This window comes from Rattus norvegicus, chromosome 16 (genome assembly GCF_036323735.1).
Source record: "Rattus norvegicus strain BN/NHsdMcwi chromosome 16, GRCr8, whole genome shotgun sequence".
NCBI lineage: Eukaryota > Metazoa > Chordata > Mammalia > Rodentia > Muridae > Rattus > Rattus norvegicus.
Genome location: NC_086034.1, coordinates 45,922,590 through 45,943,101, shown reverse-complemented (window position 1 = coordinate 45,943,101; position 20,512 = coordinate 45,922,590).

The following is a 20,512-nucleotide window of genomic DNA, read 5'->3' as shown; positions in this document are numbered from 1 at the left end:
GGGTCCAACCAACCTCCTTTATCCCAAGGTCTCCATTTTCATTTCTGCTGGCCCTCAGGCCTTTGGTCCTTTTCTACCAACCAATACCAGATCACCCCTCTCCCCAATCCCCTTTCCCTCACCTGTCCCTCCTTCTCCCCCTGACTGGGTGGTTTCTTTCAACTCCCTCCCAAGAGGAACTGAAGCATCCTAACTTGGGCCCTTGAGCTTGTTTACATTTTTGAGTTCTGTGGATTTTTTCATGGGTATTCTGTACTTTTTTTTTTTTTTGCTATAAGTGGGTACTTATAGGTGAGAACATGCCATGCATATCCTTTAGGGTCAGAGTTACCTCATTCAGGATGATATTTTCTAGTTCAATCCATTTGCCTGCAAAACTCAGGATGTCATTTTTCTTAATAGCTGAGTAGTATTCCATTGTGTAAATGAACCACATTTTCTGTATCCATTTTTCTGTTATGGAAGTTTTTGTTGTCTCCAATACTTTTAACATGAAGGGGTGTTGTATTTTGTCAAGTGCTTTTTCTGCATCTGAGGACATGATCATATTTTTTTTCTTTGAGTTTATTTATATGGTGGATTACCTTAATGGATTTTTGTATATTGAACCAACCTTGCCTATCTGCGATAAAGTCTACTTGATCACGGTGAATGAAGGTTCTGATGTATTCTTGAATTCTGTTTGCAAAAATTGTATTGAATATTTTACATCTATATTCATAAGAAAAATTGGTCTTTTTTGAGGGGCTTTGTGTGGTTTAGGTATCAGATTAACTGTGGCTTCATAGAACAAATTAGTTAGTGTTCCTTCTGTTTCTATTTTGTAATAGTTTGAGGAGTACTGGTATCAGGTCTTCTTTGACGGTCTGTTGAAATTCTGTCTTGCTATGAAAGTATTTGAGCATTATTTGCTACGTGATCTATGTTGTCATATATGCCACATCTCATATATTTATCTTGTTAAATTTATTTTAGATAATCTTGTCTCTCAAAAATACAAAAGAGGAAGTTTAATACATCTCACTTGACAAACCAGTTGCTGTCTAAATATTCCTGAACAGAATAAAACTATATATTAACACCCCTCCCAAAAAACAAAATAAAAGAATTCTGAACTACATCCATCTAGCCCTAGGCTTTTGTTTTTAAATGACTTCTATTTCCAAATGGGATATGGGCCTGTTTAGAAAATTTGCCTGTTCTTGATTTAACTTTGGTATATGGTAACTTTCTAGAAAACCATCCATTGCACCTAGATTTTCCAGCTTTGTTAAGTATAGGCTTTGTGGTAGGTTCTGATGAAGTTTTTTTAATTTCCTCTGTTTCTGTTATTACATTTACCTTTTCTTTTCTGATTTTGTTAATTTGGATACTGCTCTGGGTCCTTTAGTTAGTTTGGCTAGGGGTTTATCTATCTGGTTGATTTTCGCAAACAACCAGCTTTTGGTTTTGCTGATTCTTTGTATTGTTTTCTTTGTTTCTATTTGGTTGATTTTATCCCCAAGTTTGACTATTTCCTGTGGTCTATTCCTCTTGCTTCTTTTTGTTCTAGAGCTCTCAGGTTCACGGTTAAGTTGCTAGTGTAAGATCTTTCCAGTTTCTTTACCAGTGCACTTAGTGCTATGAACTTTCCTCTTAGCACTGCTTTCATTGTATCCCATAAATTTGGGTATGGCGTATCAACATTTTCATTAAATTTCCAAAAGTCTTTTATTTCTTTCTTTATTTCATCCCTGACCCAATTATCATTGACTAGAGAGTTGTTCAGTTTCCACATGCATGTGAGGTTTTTTTTTTTTTTTTTTTTCTTTTGTTGTTATGGAAGGCCAGCTTTAGGTCATGGTGGTCTGATAGGATGCATGGGATTATCTCAATCTTGTATTGGTTCATAATCTCTATTAGTTTCACTGTGTCACTGTTTAGTTTCTGTTTCAATGACCTGTCCATTGGTGAGAGTGGGATGTTAAAATCTCCCACTATTATTGTGTGGGGTTCAATGTGTGTTTTGAACTTTAGTAAAGTTTCTTTTATAAATTGGGTGCCCTTGTATTTGGGGCATAGATAGTGTTCAGAATTGAGAGGTTTCCCTCTCCTTCTATCTCCCTTGATTATCTTGTTCCCCCTTCTAATTAGGACTGAGGAACCACACTTTGGTCTTCCTTTTCCTTGAGCTTCATAAGATATGTTAGTTGTATAATGGATATTCTGAAATATTTTTCCTTTTAGCAACTGATCAGTGAGTACATATTATATGTATTCTTTTGTGTTTGGGTTACCTCACTCAAGATGATATTTTCTAATTCCATTTGCCTAAGAATTTCAGGAAGTCATTGTTTTTAACAGCTGAGTAGTACATCATTGTGAAGATGTACCACATTTTTTATATCCATTCCTCTGTTGAGGGGCATCTTTCCAGCTTCTGGCAATTATAAACAAGACTTCTATGAACCTAATGGAGCATGTGTACTTGTTATATGTTGGAGCATCTTTTGGGTATATGACCAGGAGTGGTATAACTGGGTCCTCAGACAGTACTATAAATTTTCTGAGGAACCTCCAGACTGATTTCCAGAGCGGTTGAATCAGTTTACAATCCCATCAGCAATAGAACAATGTTTCTCTTTCTCCACATCCTCTCTACCATCTGCTGTCACCTGAGTTTTTTATGTTAACCATTCAGACTGGTGTGAGGTGGAATCTCAGGGTTGTTTTGATTTGCATTTTCCTTATGACTAAAGATGTTGAACATTTCTCTAGGTTCTTCTTAGGCACTTGAGATACCACAGTTGAGAATCCTTTGTTTAACTCTGTGCCTCAGTTTTAATATGGTTGTTTGGTTCTCTGGAGTATAACTTCTTGAATTCTTTGTATATATTGAATACTGGGCTTCTATAAGATGTATGGATGGTAAAGATCTTTTCCAAATCTGTTGGTATGCATTTTGTCCTGCTGACAGAGTCCTTTGCCTTACAGAAACTTTGCAATTTCATTAGATCCCATTTGTCTGTAGTTGGTGTTAGAGCCTGAGCCATTGGTATTCTGTTCAGGAAATTTGTCTCTAATCCTATATGTTCAAGGCTCTTTCCCTCTTTCTTTTATATTTTATTAAATATGTCTTGTTATATGTAAAGGTCCTTGATCCATTTGGACCTGAATTTTGTACAATGATATAAGAATGGATGAACTTGCATTCTTCTACATGTCGAGTGCTAGTTGAGCCAATATCATTTGTTGAATATGCTGTCTTTTTTCCACTAGATGTTTTTGGCTTCTTTATCAAAGACCAGGTGACCAGAGGTGTAGGGTTTAATTCTGTTTCTTCAGTTCTATTCCACTGATCTACCTGTCTGTCTCTGTACCAATACTATGGTGTTTTTATCAGAATTGCTCTCTGGTCCATCCTGAGGTTAAGGATGGTGGGTTCCCCAAAATTCTCTTATTGTTAAGAATAATTTTTGCTATCGTTGTTCTTTGTTATTCCAGATGAATTTAAATTTTTTCTTTCTATCTTTTAATACTTTCATATGCAAAACATTTATTTGTATATGCAAAGTAATCAGCATGTGAATCCACAGTATACTAACCATCCCACAACACAGATTTGTAGATGAATGGCCTAACAAGTGTTATCTACTTTATTATTATTGTGAAACATACCTGAGGGGCACAACTTACAAGGAAATAAGTGTTCATGTGCCTCAGCATTTCCCAGTTATCAGTCCAGTGCCTACTATATCAATTGCACTTGGTAATGATGAAGAATATCATAAATATGTAAATATTGGTGGTCTGGAAGAATAGAAATGAAGACACCAGAAAGATATACTCCTTAAAAAATAAATAAAATTATAAAACAAACACTGCCAAAGAAGTAGTAGTAAGCAGGCACCACTAAGCACAGCTCTACCACCTTCTAATAGACTGTTCTCATTTTCAGTCCATTAGTGGAGCAAGCAATTGATTTGGTGAGAGCCCTTGTGATCTAATTATCTAAGGAAACAGGCTAATGGACTTATCTACAAAAGATCCTTTTCCCTAGTCTCCTAGCTTTTTCTCAATATAATATAGTTTACAGTCAAGATTGACAATTCCAAGAGGATAAAATAATGATTGTTAAGTAAATACATCATATATGTGCGCATGTAAATGAGATAAATGCCTGTATGTACTCATGAATACATTTAGCAATATACCCATAAACAAATATTTTTAAATGATCCTTTAAGGATAATTCAAGGTTTTCAATTGTTTTCTTTAAGTTTCTACTATTAGAGTAGAAAATATTTTCTCTAAAATATAGTGATACCAAAATTATACAAATAATCTGTGATGAAACTAATATCAATTATATAATATCTATCTGTACTTTGTTTTCTATTATTTATAAATGTCAAAGCACTAGTTTTATTTACAAAAGTCTATTTTTTTAGAAAGTAAACTCTTTTATTATTATACAGTAAAACAAAACAAAACAAATAAACCCAGCCAGAATTAGGTACAAACCTATTTTGCACTAATTCTAAAAGATATTTTCTTTGCATTTATCTATCAAATCATTCATTTGGAAACAAGTTACTGTAACTCAATGGCACCCCTGAGTATTTATGTTAGATCATCTGATGTTTCTTCCCCCAATGAAATTAGCAAATACTCAACCTCTTCATTATTTTTAAAAGTTACAATGATAAAATATTTTCTTGATTTTTACGAGATTCTATGACTATTCGTAACAAAACACAATGCCATGTACTTTTGTGGTGTTTGGTTGTAATGAAATAAAACCTTTCCAGTGGATAAAATCAGGGATAAAAACAGGACATGAGCATATGGAGCTGAATCCTGGCTTTATCATTTTTCTAACACAGTCAGTGATAGTGGGTAACATACAAACCTTTTCCTCAGATATTAAGTGAAAGTTAGGCTGTTTCATACATAATATAGTTAGAGAAAATGTCATAATCTGTGTAAAGTGCAAGGCTTTTCTCTTACTGTCTTGTTTTGCTACCCTCCTCTCATCACTATTATTACGGGTGTATTTTCAATCATACTGTATTTTATTATTCCTCAGATGTCTAAAATTTCACTTAAAGTTATACTGACAATATCTTTACTGAAGATAAAAATGGGAAAAAAGAATGTTGTTGAACGACAATGAAAAATTTTATTTTCTTAGCTAAGTGTTTTGCTAAATAAACATATTAAATGCATAAAAGTAATACTTCAATAGCTGAGGAGAGAAGCAAGAAATGCTCTTTGAATTAAGGACGTTATTCTACTCACTCTCAGATAGGTGGATGGCATGAGTTCTCTCTGAGGAATTTGAAGAGTGATCTAGGTAGAGAGCCCATACTTAGTCTACAGGACTATCACTTTACTTTAGAGCTGGAGCCCCTCAGACAGAAAAGTGGGTTTCAACAACCAATCAGAATCTTTTGAGTTCTCAGCTAGGAAAGACAAGGTCAGTTTTTAGCTGCAGAACTATACCAGTTGGTGAATAACCAAACTGTGATAGTCCTTATGAACTCCCCAAATCAGACTGAAACAATAAACTTTAAAGCTGATTTTCTTCTGATATTTGCTAATATTTCTCTTAATATTTGAGCACAATGACTTGAAACTAGATGGAATTATAATTCTGATTGATATTACAGGTCATGTATATTTTCTAATATATTTTAAAGCATTTAACATAAGTTTTATAATCATTGTGATCAGAAAATATTTGCATCATTCTACTTTTGCTATGATACATATGTGCAAAGGTTTTACATTTACAGAAATAATTATCCTGCAGTTTGTTGATGCATCACTGTAAAATAAGCAGTGGTGGACAGTTTAATCTTCAATTTGAAACCCAAATTAATAGCATGATATAGCTTGAAAGTTAGAAATTTACTGGATACCTACACAGCAAACATATACCTTAATATTAATTTTTATTATTTCTGATATGAAAAAGAACTTTATCATAAATTCCTTCAGTTTAAATTAAAGATAAAAAGTATTGCAAAAAATATATTCTGCTCTCATATAAACAATCAAATGCAAAGTCTAAGGAATATTTGTATATTTACCATAATTGATATTTGATAAAACTTCAAACTTACATAAATATGCTAAATAATATCAATACATTTTCAACATGCTTTTGCTATATGATAATTGAGGGCTATTTCTAATTAGGTGACATAAAGAGAAGTTTGAGCGTTTAACAATATCCCTTCACTTAACAGGTAAAACTTATCTTCAGGAGAGAGAACAATCAAATGAATTCACAAGTGCCTTGTATTTATTTAAGATGTATTTTTTTTATTGTAAGAAAAAAAGTAAAATAAAATTGATTTAATATAAGGCTCTGGCAGCCTGTTAAAGATCATACATTTGTACTTTCTAGACTGTGAACAATCTGAAGAAATATGCCTCCTCCTATCATTTTGTAAAGCACTGATGAACTGTTTGAACCTCAACAAAAAAGTCTGCATTCTGAGAATATAGAGAAAAAACACATCCTCAGGTAAATGCCACATGTTAAATGATGCTGAAGCCAGGAGTGCAATACATGCTTCAGAAGGAAAGAACATTCCCTGAACTCTGAACTTCCAATGTAATTCAGTCCATTGAAGTAGGATAAGAAAAATATGACTTGAATGGCATTTATGCACAAAATCTACTTCCAATGCTCTCCTTAAAATAATTTTACTCTAGAAAATATTATTGACTATTTACATATCTGTTATAGACCATCATTCATAAATCCCTTAGAAGCTAGTGGAACAGCTTTGTAGGCAAAGCCGTTTGCCAACAAGACTGGTTACCTCATTTGATCCCAAGGAATTACATATGAAATGTGCGAGGTGACTCCTGCAAGCTGTCTTCTGCCTTGCATGCATGTGAGGTGAACCATGCTTGACCCTCTCATACAAATAAATACAAAATGTAAAACAATGTGTTTTTTAAAAATCCTTACACTTAAACTAGTAAGTGCTATGAACTGGCTTCAACAACATACCCATCCTATCCAAATTCTACTCTCTGAAATGAGCATATATTTCCTTAGTACAAGATGTTTCTAATGCATTTAGTATACATGAAGTTAAATATGACAAGTCTTTGGTTTCGATGTCAGTGGTTTATTTTGAATCAACATTCTTCAATTTGTTGTATTTGAAAATTTAAAAATAAAATTCTCATGCAAGCAGTTTTATGCATTTAGGTAGTCATTTACTGATTAATAGGAATTCAATGCTATTTTGTCAGTGTATAATAAAGGTTTTCTCCATTTATAGACAAGTGTTCATGTTTGATACTTAAGATATATATCACAATTTATATATATAATTATAGTTTATGATATATATATATATATATATATATATATATATATTCAGAAAGCAGACAATCTTTTCTTAATATATTCAAGTCTTTTGGGGACAAGCTAGAATGGAAGTTGAGTGCAGAGAAGGCTGAGGCTGAGTGATTGTCCAAGGTATATTTCCAGAGGTATTTGATTAATGTTGCTTTTTCAGATAAGAGTGGGGAAACACCCATTCATTTTATGAAATGTTTTCTTCCAATTGGTTTTCATAAATTGCACTTCCTTCCAGGATAATTAACTATTAAGCATTTTACAGGCAATCCATGCACGGAAGCAGTATAAGATGAATTACACTTATGAAGTAACTGACCCGGGATAATGTCGGTGTGCACCCTATACCAGAAGTATGCACTGTTATCTACAGGTCATTAGTTAAGCTCAGACCCCAGCATCAGAAAACAGAAACTCAAGCCTAAAACGAACTAACTCACACGAGTTTGGGAATAATGCAGTTCAAGCAGCCTCTGAGAAAAACACTTAAGTTTTCTGGAGTTGCCATATCAAAACTCCCCTAGCTTTATCTCAGATGAGTTCCCATGTTTTTTTTGTTGTTGTTGTTTTGTTTTGTTTTGTTTTTTGTTTTGTTTTGTTTTCTTTTCTTTTGACAGTCAAGTCAAAACTGACAAACCAAAGTACCTTTCCAAGAAATTCAATTACTGAAACACCTGACAGTTGCTTTGCTTGGTCTAAAGTTTTCAAAATTGTGAGTGGCATATATGACAGTATTTGTTTTGAAAGATATATTGACTTGATAAAGGACATAAAATACTATCATAAGACACAAGAAACATGCAGACATCATATGTTATTGGAAAAGAAATAGCACAATGATGAAGAATATTTTAATGAGAGCCTATTAGCTGTCAAGTAGTTTTTTTTTTGTTTGTTTTTTTGTTTGTTTTTTTGTAGATTTTACCGATCTAGTTGGTAGGCATGAACCTGGGAGAGCAGAGCCTGAAATATGGCCGCATAATGTCTCATGCAATGCAGACTTTATTAAGATCATCTACCAATTTACACTTTGGAGGTTAACAAATGTCTCCTGGGTAAGGTATCCAATCCACATGTGATAATGATAACTCCATGTTTTTCGGTAGCTGCATATGAGTAACAACAGCTGACTTAAACTCATTCCTCCTGTCCACTACACCCAAGAAGAGTACAAAAGCACTTTCCAAGAACAATTCTGTGCTTTGAGGAAACTGAGGTCACAAGACCCTTCTTCCTAAAGTTTCCTTACAAGTGCTCAGACCTCTCTAATCTTAAACTGTTTCAGAACCTTGTGTCAAGGGCAATAACACTAAATTATTGTTGTCTTTAACAATATTGAAATCTAGCCATTATTCATTATTTATTATTTAAGACAAGAAAAAATTTTAATTCCTGTGACTTATTTATAAATTTTTTTACCCATGGCCTGGGTAATATTCAGTAATTGCTAGAGATTGTACTACATTCCACCATTTGACAAAAAAGTATGCTATAAGTATGTATATGTAATTATACAGTATGTTTCATTATTAATATGCAATGATTACATGGGGCAAAATAATATGTATTATCATACAAGTTATAAATTAGAATTGAAATGTAATAAACAAAATTTCAAGGTTTTTACTTATCCTTATTAAATATTACTATTTAACTTATATTTCTGTTTTCTTCAGCTAACTGTAACAGGAGACTATTTTGCAATGATATAACATAAAAGAATTGGACTAGACTTATATGCCACTATAACTTTCTACCTAGCCATCTCTCATGAAAATGAATAAGGAATAGTTATCTAAAGAATTGGATAATGTATGTGTGTGTGTGTGTGTGTGTGTGTGTGTGTGTGTGTGTGTGTGTGTTTTGTGGTGAATATGGAATCCAGAAGTTACCATCAGGTGTCTTGCTCAATCCATTCCCTATTTTTTTTTCTAATCTTGTTGTGATCATGGAACTCACCAATTTAGAGAGCCTCCAGATATTCTCCAATCTCCCCTATATCACCCACAGGGTTGCAAGATTCCAAGTGTGTCTGGGTTTCTGTTGGATGCTGAAGTCATGTCCTCATAATTGTGTGACCAGCTTGTTACCTGAGTCACTTTTCTAACCTACTGGGGTGGTGTAAACAAAAGAGAGTACCTCATTCACCTGACAATTTAATTATTTATCTTTTAAAAAATTTATTTACTTTTATATTCCAGTTTTTATTCCCATCCTGGCCCACCCTCCAACTCTTCTAAATGCCATACCTCCCCTTTGCCCTCCTGACCCCACTGTCTCCACAAGGATGTCCACAAACCCCATCCCATAAAACCTTTAAACTTCCTGGGGCCTCCAGTCTCTTGAGGATTAGGTACATCTTCTCTGACTGAACCCAGACCCAGGAGTCCTCTGCTGTATATGTGTTGCGGGCCTCATCTCAGCTAGTATATGCGGCCAGATTGGTGATCCAGTATCTGAGAGATCTCGAAGATCCAGGATAATTAAGACTGCTGGTCCTCCTACAGGATTGCCCTCCTTCTCAGCTTCCCCCAACTTTTCCTTAATTCAACAGAGGAGTCAACAGCTTCTGTAATTTGTTTGGTGCACACATCTGCATCTGTCTCTTTCAGATGCTTGTTGGGTCTTTTGGAGGGCAGTCATGATAGATCCCCTTTTGTGAGTGCCCCATACCCTCAGTAATGGTGTCAGGTCTCGGGGCCTCCCCTTGACCTGGATCCCACTTTGGGCCTGTAACTGGACCTTCTTTTCCTCAGGCTGTACTTCACTTCTATTCCTGCTTTTCTTTCAGACAGGAAGAATTATGGGTCGGAGCTTTGATTGTGGGATAGCAACCCATCTCTCACTTGATATCCTGTCTTTCTGCTGGAGGTGGGCTCAATAAGTTCCAGCCACTTTGGTCATTTCACCTATCCTAGCCTCCCTCAACTGAGTCCTGAGAATCTCTCCATTCCCAGGTCTCTGATACATTCTGGAGTGTCCTCCAAACTTGTTTCCTCAAGAGGTCTCCTGTTTTCATTCTTCCATGAATTTTAGTGTTGTCATTAAATAATGTTTGTCTCTTCAAAGTTTTGTTACAAAAAAGGGTTTTAAAACAAAATGTGCTTTTGATGTGAACTGTCTAGAGAATATATATATTCTACAGCCTACATTCATCAAATTTTATAATGAAAAATGCAATTTATCTTTGTAGGAAAATTCATTATCTCATCAACTTTCAGGACTTGGCTTCAAGCAAAACTATTAATAATAAATAGAGTTATTTAAAATGTTGCAATGCCTCTTTGACAAAGTGAATAACTAACCATTAGGCATAACATATATCCTAAAATTCATAGTTTTTAAAAATTCCATCATATCCTATCTGCTCTCAACTTCTATTATCGTTCTTCTTATAACAGACACAAATTATTTGAAAATCCAGATTTTTCTTTATTCCATGACATAAGATTGAAGAAGTACAGCCTTAATTAACAACATACCACAACTGGGATGTTTGCAATAGTATAAAAACTTATGAAACTTATCATTTCACATATATATTATAGAAGTCCTTTCTTTCCTCCTGTTCCTTTCTGCCCCGGTAGCATTGTGGTCCAGATGACCTTCCTTGCTAGCATGGCATGTTTTGTACATAGTGTAAAGAACATGAGTTAATGCTTTCACCCTTTGTAATTTATTCTCAGAAATACAGTACAAAACTATGGTCTTGGGAAACAAGGCAGCTTAGATGCTAAAAATACGTGCCACAGACCCAGATTTATTTCCCAGAGATCACAATGGAAAAAATAAGAAATAAACTCCAGCAAGTTGCCTTCTGATCCACACAGGGTCTGACACACACATGTATATAGACACACACACACACACACACACACACACACACACACACACACACACGTGAATAAGTAAATAAACACCAAAGAAAATGCAACTATTTGAAATAGAATAAATCAATGATTTTATGATAATCATCCTCCCTGCAGAATTCACAAGATTTTACATTGCAGTCTATGAAATACTGTGTTTTTGTTTTTTTGTTTTATTTTGTTTTGTTTGTTGGTTTGTTTGTTTGTTTGTTTGTTTTTCATAACAGATTATCCTGGAAAGACCTGCCTCTCCAAAACTCTCTCCTCTCAGCTCCCTCCAATCTTTCTATTTGCTGGACAGCCCACCAAAAAAGGACTTCAGAGGTCTTTAAAAGCCTCTCTATTCCTGAATGCTTTTTATTTATTTTAATAATATAAGCTACTTTTACCATTTTCTTCCTCATTAGAGAAATTAGCGGCATGGGTTTCACCATTTTGTAGACAGAAAGCTTTCGATAGGAGTGTGCCTCACCATGCCTTGTCTTATATTACCTATAAATATTATGGGAGTAGATTTGTTATATCAGGTTATTTATTCAATATCAGTTTTACATCCGCAATTAGAATAGAAGCTTATTAGAAGAGACTTTCACCTGTTTCCATTCGTTGCTGCTCTTATGACTAAATGATTGCTACTTCATGTTGGATGCTTAACATAGAATAAATAATAAATAGTCCATTCCTTTTGAAGACTACATAATCTAAAATTTTGAGCAAAAATAAAGTTAACTGTGCAGTTTTTAACTTTACATCAAGCTTCTTTCTAACAGACGAAAAGAATTTATATCTAATTCACTGAATATTACCACTTGCCTGCCAGAAACAAAGTTTAGGTCACCAAGTACAAAGCACATGATGAGTAATCTTTAACAGAGACAAAAGCCATATACAAAAGTCATATACAGACAGATGCAAATATAATACCACCTTATCCTGTAGCTTTACAAAATAAAACAGGAAATAAAGGCAGTGTAAAATCTTAAGTCTTAATATGTACAACAGAAGAAACACACTTTTTCTAATATTCTATGAGTTAAAATTTGAAATCTTAACAATAAATTAGTAAAGGGACATTGGGAATTCTTCCTCCTTAAGTTTGGCAGGTGGTCATCCAATTTCTGCGGGAATGTTTTACTGATGGAAAAATCACTGTGTCAAAAAGAAGCCAATCCTATTATCTGACAGTTATAATTATCAGAATTCTATTTTTTTTCTGCGAGGCAGACTCTTACTTTTTAAACAATTCCTTCTCAGGTCATGCTTGAATTTAAAGAGAAAAAGTTTCAGATATATTACTATTTAACATTTAAATTGCAACATTTTTAAGGGAAGCTATATTCCTGTAATTTTTCAATAGATGCAACATCCTGTAGACTTAGAAATTCTCTGGACCATCCCTTCCCCTTTTAATATATTAGATTATTTTGCACTTGTACCATTGGGTTTTCCAGGTTTCATTACAAAATGTTGTATGAATACACAGACCGTTGTAAAGTAGCAGATGAAATGACCAACAATCTGCTGGAATAGTCAAAATTTATACTAGCAATAAAATTCAAGTGAGATGTTATGTATCCTTCCAAAGGTTATATCAATTATCTGTGAATTTAGAATGTATTGTAGCACACTTACTACTGACTTGTAAATGTTACTGAAAAAAACAGAGCACAGTGTGAGGAAAGTAGTGTGATTTTAGATCATGTAGTTTAACAGAAGTGAGTCTGAGATGAAGGTGAGATGCAGCAAGGGCTCAACCAGCCATGCATGACTCTGCTGTTAAGATGAATCGATGCTCCTTGAGTGGATGTGTTACAATTCCTGCTGCACACATATAGAGAGTGGCTCTGGAAATAATGCAGGAGAGTCTTTCTTTCTTTCTTTAAGTATTTTGTTCACATTTCAAATGTTGTCCTTCTTTCTAGCCTCACCTTTGCAAACCCCCACCCCATCCCTCTCCCCTTTGCCTGTAAGAGGGATCTAGTACCCCCCTTCTCTAGGGTATCAATCCTCCACAGGCGCAGGCACCTCCCCCTCCTATTGATACCAGATAAGGCAGTCCTCTACTACATAAGTAACAAGAGTCATGGACTGGCCCATGCATACTCTTTGGTTAGTAGCTTAATCCCTGGGAGTTCTCAGGTGTCTGGCTAGTTGTTACTGTTTTTCTTCCTATGGGGTTTCAATCCTCTTTGTCGCCTTCAGTTCTTCCCCTAGCTCTTACACTGGGGTCCCTGGGCTCAGTCCAATGGTTGGCTGTATTTGCATCTGTCTTAATCAGGTGTTGGCAGAGCCTCTCAGAGGACAGACATACCAGGATCTTGTCTGCAAGCACATCTTGGCATCAGCTATAGTGTTGGGGTTTGGTGTCTGCAGATGGAATGAATCCCATAGAGGGAGAGAGACTTTCTAAGTACCTCGGTGTGACTTTAACCAAGCAAGTAAAAGGTCTGTACAATAAGAACGTCAAGACACTGAGGAAAGAAATTGAAGAAGACCTCAGAAGATGGAAAGATCTCCCATGCTCATGGATTGGCAGGATTAATATAGTAAAAATGGCCATTTTACCAAAAGCAATCTACAGATTCAATGCAATCCCCATCAAAATACCAATCCAATTCTTCAAAGAGTTAGACAGAACAATTTGCAAATTCATCTGGAATAACAAAAAACCCAGGATAGCTAAAACTATCCTCAACAATAAAAGGACTTCAGGGGGAATCACTATCCCTGAACTCAAGCAGTATTACAGAGCAATAGTGATAAAAACTGCATGGTATTGGTACAGAGACAGAAAGATAGACAAATGGAATAGAATTGATGACCCAGAAATGAACCCACATACCTATGGTCAGTTGATTTTTGACAAAGGAGCCAAAACCATCCAATGGAAAAAAGATAGCATTTTCAGCAAATGGTGCTGGTTCAACTGGAGGGCAACATGTAGAAGAATGCAGATCGATCCATGCTTATCACCCTGTACAAAGCTTAAGTCCAAGTGGATCAAGGACCTCCACATCAAACCAGACACACTCAAACTAATAGAAGAAAAACTAGGGAAGCATCTGGAACACATGGGCCCTGGAAAAAATTTCCTGAACAAAACACCAATGGCTTATGCTCTAAGATCAAGAATCGACAAATGGGATCTCATAAAACTGCAAAGCTTCTGTAAGGCAAAGGACACTCTGGTTAGGACAAAACGGCAACCAACAGACTGGGAAAAGATCTTTACCAATCCTACAACAGATAGAGGCCTTATATCCAAAATATACAAAGAACTCAAGAAGTTAGACCGCAGGGAAACAAATAACCCTATTAAAAATGGGGTTCAGAGCTAAACAAAGAATTCACGGCTGAGGAATGCCGAATGGCTGAGAAACACCTAAAGAAATGTTCAACATCTTTAGTCATAAGGGAAATGCAAATCAAAACAACCCTGAGATTTCACCTCACACCAGTGAGAATGGCTAAGATCAAAAACTCAGGTGACAGCAGATGCTGGCGAGGATGTGGAGAAAGAGGAACACTCCTCCATTGTTGGTGGGATTGCATACTGGTACAACCATTCTGGAAATCACTCTGGAGGATTCTCAGAAAATTGGACATTGAACTGCCTGAGGATCCAGCTATACCTCTCTTGGGCATATACCCAAAAGATGCCCCAACATATAAAAAAGACAGGTGCTCCACTATGTTCATTGCAGCCTTATTTATAATAGCCAGAAGTTGGAAAGAACCCAGATGCCCTTCAACAGAGGAATGGATACAGAAAATGTGGTACATCTACACAATGGAATATTACTCAGCTATCAAAAACAACGACTTTATGAAATTCGTAGGCAAATGGTTGGAACTGGAAAATATCATCCTGAGTGAGCTAACCCAATCACAGAAAGACATACATGGTATGCACTCATTGATAAGTGGCTATTAGCCCAAATGCTTGAATTACCCTAGATGCCTAGAACAAATGAAACTCAAGATGGATGATCAAAATGTGAATGCTTCACTCCTTCTTTAAAAGGGGAACAAGAATACCCTTGGCAGGGAAGAGAGAGGCAAAGATTAAAACAGAGACTGAAGGAACACCCATTCAGAGCCGGCCCCACATGTGGCCCATACATATACAGCCACCCAATTAGACAAGATGGATGAAGCAAAGAAGTGCAGACCGACAGGAGCCGGATGTAGATCGCTCCTGAGAGACACAGCCAGAATACAGCAAATACAGAGGTGAATGCCAGCAGCAAACCACTGAACTGAGAATAGGACCCCCATTGAAGGAATCAGAGAAAGAACTGGAAGAGCTTGAAGGGGCTCGAGACCCCATATGAACAACAATGCCAAGCAAACAGAGCTTCCAGGGACTAAGCCACTACCTAAAGACTATACATGGACTGACCCTGGACTCTGACCTCATAGGTAGCAATGAATATCCTAGTAAGAGCACCAGTGGAAGGGGAAGCCCTGGGTCCTGCTAAGACTGAACCCCCAGTGAACTAGACTGGTGGGGGGAGGGCGGCAATGGGGGGAGGGTTGGGAGGGGAACCCCCATAAGGAAGGGGAGGGGGGAGGGGGATGTTTGCCCGGAAACCGGGAAAGGGAATAACACTCGAAATGTATATAAGAAATACTCAAGTTAATTAAAAAAAAAAAAGAAAGAAAATATATTTATCAAATTGTATACCCTGTTTCATACCTCTCTTCATATACAGCAAAAGCAAATTCATAGATCAAACTTAGCAGTTTGTTTCCCTTGCTATAATCAGGCTGATTGTTAAAAAGAAAAAAACTTACAATGTAAATATGTACCATATAATTTATTCTAACAAACTATTGAATTCTTAAATGATATTGAGATGCAACATTGAGGTAATTAAGACAACCTTTATCTTTGTTATCAGAGTAATTACTGAACATGAATGTAAAAATAAACAGTAAAATTCTGAAAGAGCTTAAAATACTTATGGAGGGAAGCCCAAAATCTATACTTAATTACTCTACTGTGCCCAGGTGGCATAATAAGTGAAATTATAACAAATGTTCAAAAGGCCTCTGGTTGTCCAGCCATGTAAATGATTTCAATATCATTATTGAAGGAAAATATTCAAAATAATTTATTCACTTTAAGCAATCAAAAAAAAAACCCAAAGATATCATTCTAAACAAAATTATAGATAAATCTTATAGTGACTATATAAAAATGTTTGAGGTAGAGAGTTAATAAATCAAAGTTGTCAAACTATTAAAAATATAATGACTAATTTATAAATTTTACAGAAATGCAAAGCGTTTTGAACATTAATTTACTTTCATGAAGAGGATGGTAATTGTTTGTAATACTCATTAGTATAGTGAAAAAAATCTTAAATAAAAAAGAACTTGATGTCTAACTTCATATGAGTATTTCTATGAACAAAACCTCAATTAAGATTTTAACACTAAGTATATTCTTATTTAAATGAAGTATAAAACAGTCACTCATGATTCCACATTGTAGTATCTGTATTTTTCCTCAAGTTATTAAAATGATATATAACTGAAAGAAGCAAATCTTGTATTAATTATATTAAGATAAAAGGTTCTTCCTGGAACACATAAATAAGTCATCTACCAATAAATTAAGATCACATAAATACACAAACAAACAAACACTAATTAAGATGTGTAAATACAAATAAAAAAGCAAAAATTTATTTAGATTTGCAAAGCATATTTTTAAAGATTCCATTAACATTAGTAAATATCAATATAATATAAAAACTTTCCTCCCAGCTCTTAAACTTCCCTTTTGAACTTGGACTTTCGAGTTGACAGAATTCATAGATAATACATTTCTATCAGTCACAGTATCTCACTGTGGCTCAATGACTGAAGACACTGCACACTTTCAGCAACTAACTGTATAAATTCACTTTATGCATATCCTATTATATATTTGATTATTAATTTATAATGAATATATCTAAGACATTTTATGTGAGATTTTTTAAAAGAAAAATGTTATCACAAGTAGCACAGAAAAATAAATTCTTTACATACTTAAAAGACTTTCTTCAAATTATTAAGAAATTTAATTTTTTAGATCTTCTATGTCTCTTTGAAGGGTAATAAAATTTGGTGGACACATTCAATACTATACAAATATCAATTCACTCCAAGTTAAATTCTTTTGATTCAGGCTTAATAAACATAGTAATGATTTTTGGATGAGATTCAAGACACAAGTTAACCTGTAGGTAATATGAGAAGCTAACTAAATATTGAAATTCTTAAGCTTGTACTGGTGGCACAGCCCTCTAATCTCAGCTGGTGGGAAGGCGAAGGCAGAACACTCACTGGGTTAGTGCTGAACGAGTTTCAAAGTCCATTCAAGAACAATCTAGATGTTCTTAATAAGAATCTGTGGATGTGAAAACAAAGGCAGAGGCATGGGTACAGCTAAGTAGTAGAGTAGAATACATAGAGTAAGACCTTTGAACTAATTTCAGGGAATACAGAAAGAATTAGACCCATATCTACCACCCTCTACAGTCTTTTCCAAATGGATCAAGGACCTCAGATATAAAACTTGAAACACTACAACTAGTAGAAGAGCATGTATGCAGTAGTCTCTGAAAGATAAGTACGGAAAAAAATGGACTCCAAATTGGACTCTATTAACTCAGAAGTAAGGGCTAGCGATCAACAAACAGGACCTCACAAAACTCAAAGGTTCTATGCTGCAAAGGATCTTAATTAATTAATGGAGACCACATCCACTCAGTGTGGGAGAATCCTTGCCAGCTATAGAGGGTTAATATGTGAAATATATCAGCAATAGCAAAAGGAATTAAAATAGCAAATGACCCACTTTGAAAATTTCTACTATGAATCTGAATTTTCAAAAATAGCAACAAACTTGTTTAAAAATGTTAAAAAGTATTTAAAATCACTAATGTGTATTCTAAATTTATATTCTTTGATTTAGATTTAAACTCTGAGATTTATTAAACAGCTGACAACAAATGCTGGCAAGAATGTGGAGAAAGAAGAAATTTTCTTCACTCTTTGTATGATCACAAACCACTGTGCCAATCTAGAAATCAGTGGTAAAATTTCCAAAATGCTAGAGGAAATCTACCGTATGGCCAATCTGTAGTATATGTATGAAGGACTTGACATGCTACCCTGTAGCTACACTTTGAACAGTGTTCATAGTTGTGTTACTTATAGACACTAGAAAATGAAAACAACCCAAGGGTCCTTCAAAATATGGATGAGTAATGAAAATGTGGTATATATGAACCATGGAATTCTTTCCTGATATTAAGAAAATAAATCATAAAACTTCCAAGGAAATAGGTAGAAACAGAAAATATTATATTGAATGAAGTAACAGAGAATCCGAAAGAGAAATACCACATTTTTTTCTTATTTTGGGATCATGACTCTGAAGATCTTGATATAAATATATAACCATACAAATCAAGGAAGTAAAAGGATCGATGGTGGTATAACAGTGGCAGAAAGAGCTCTAGAGGGGGTATTAGTAGGACACATGGACTAGAAATGGGAAAATAGGAAAATCTGGGTGGCAACTTTATATGTGAGGGTCAGAAACAGTGAGGTAGAGGGAAGAAAATGAATTAACACCAAGGATGCCTGGTATTAAGTGTTAGATGATATGGGGTAATAATGCTCCCCCAATAGACAAACACTATGTGACAAAATCCTTGGTATCAAGCATGGGAAACCTTCCTTTGAGTTGTTGGTCAGGAGAGTTCAGGAGACGTGGGAAGCCATGTAGATTGTTGCCCTTGGTTGCTTCCCACAACTAAAATGTAAGATGCTATTGCTGAGTAGATCTCAAACGTCAGGTATTGGACTTGAAGTAATCAAATGAAAACTAACTTTGGAGCTTCTTCCCCAAGAAACAACTATTGTGGTCTCGAAGGTGCTAACCAAGCTGCCAATGGTTAAAGGAAATTAATAATTCTACCCAAAGCAAAGCCTATGACCCACAACAATGTTCAGCATAAAAAGATAATCCAAAAATGCTAAAATGGCCTCTGTGACTTGGGTGCATGCTGAAGGTACTCAATCATAGTTACAGGAAATCTAACAGTAGAAAATTCTTGAGAGAATTGAAAATCTAGTAAATTTTCTGTTTCCATTGAAGTCATCTATTTCTCTGGGTGTAGATGCCTTCTACTACCTTAGAGGAGTAAAAGACCTCAATAAGCATTTCTACTACCGCCCTTTTAAACCACTATTATTAATGTTTCTTTTATTTCCTAATATGGAGTGATTGGATGGGATCCACATGAAAGCTTTGAAATAAAGAAATATCTTGGGCTGAGCCCAGTGCATTTCTATCTCTGTACTACCTTTAGGCGTTGGACTGGTACCTTCTAGCTCCAAAGTTCTAATCTAGGTATAAATGTTTCAGCCTCTGAGTCTTATAGCTGACTAAGTCTTCTGTCTGAACTCAAGGTTGCCTGGTTCAGCTCAGATGTTCTTCTGAATTAAACTCATCTTGAAGCCAAATAAGCTTCTATTGGCTTCTCACTGAACTATTCCAATTGGCATCAGATTAACTCTGGCAATATGTTCTAATCATCTGGTTTCTTCTCATTCTCTGGCACAATGTGTTCTAATCTTCTGGCCCTTCTCCAGTGTGTAGCTTTTTCTTTCTGCCACAAATCTCTGTGATACTGCCCTTGTAAAACCATCAGACATACACCTCCTCTCTTCTCTCTATCTGTGCTCTTCAGTAGCATCTCTTTCGTGTGCTATTTTCTCTGTCGAATATTTTTTGATTTGTTACTTTGACTCTCTATCAGACTTCAAAACATATCAGCTTCCTTCTCCAAACTAATTTTGTATTCATTATTTGGAATTAAACGTGTGTACTCAGGGCATATCTGCATTTCAGCCATATCACACAGATCTAGAATATGTTTGAATGTAATCTCTTCCCAGAGCAGCCATGTTGCTGGATGAAAATTCTTCTATACACTATGATTTCTAACTTTATTCGAAATAAGAATCCATAAATGGATTACCCACAGATAACTATAGTTTTCACTCCTCAACAAAGAGCCTGCTATTTTTCAAAAGGCAGAGAACATCAGACAAATTCTACACTGAAGAAAATGCAGAAAATAACTCGTGTTCTGACTCACTCCACCAATTGCTACAGCTACAATACAACCTTCACACACACACACACACACACACACACACACACAAGCATATAGACATATTGTATGTTCGTGTGTGTGTGTGCGTGTGT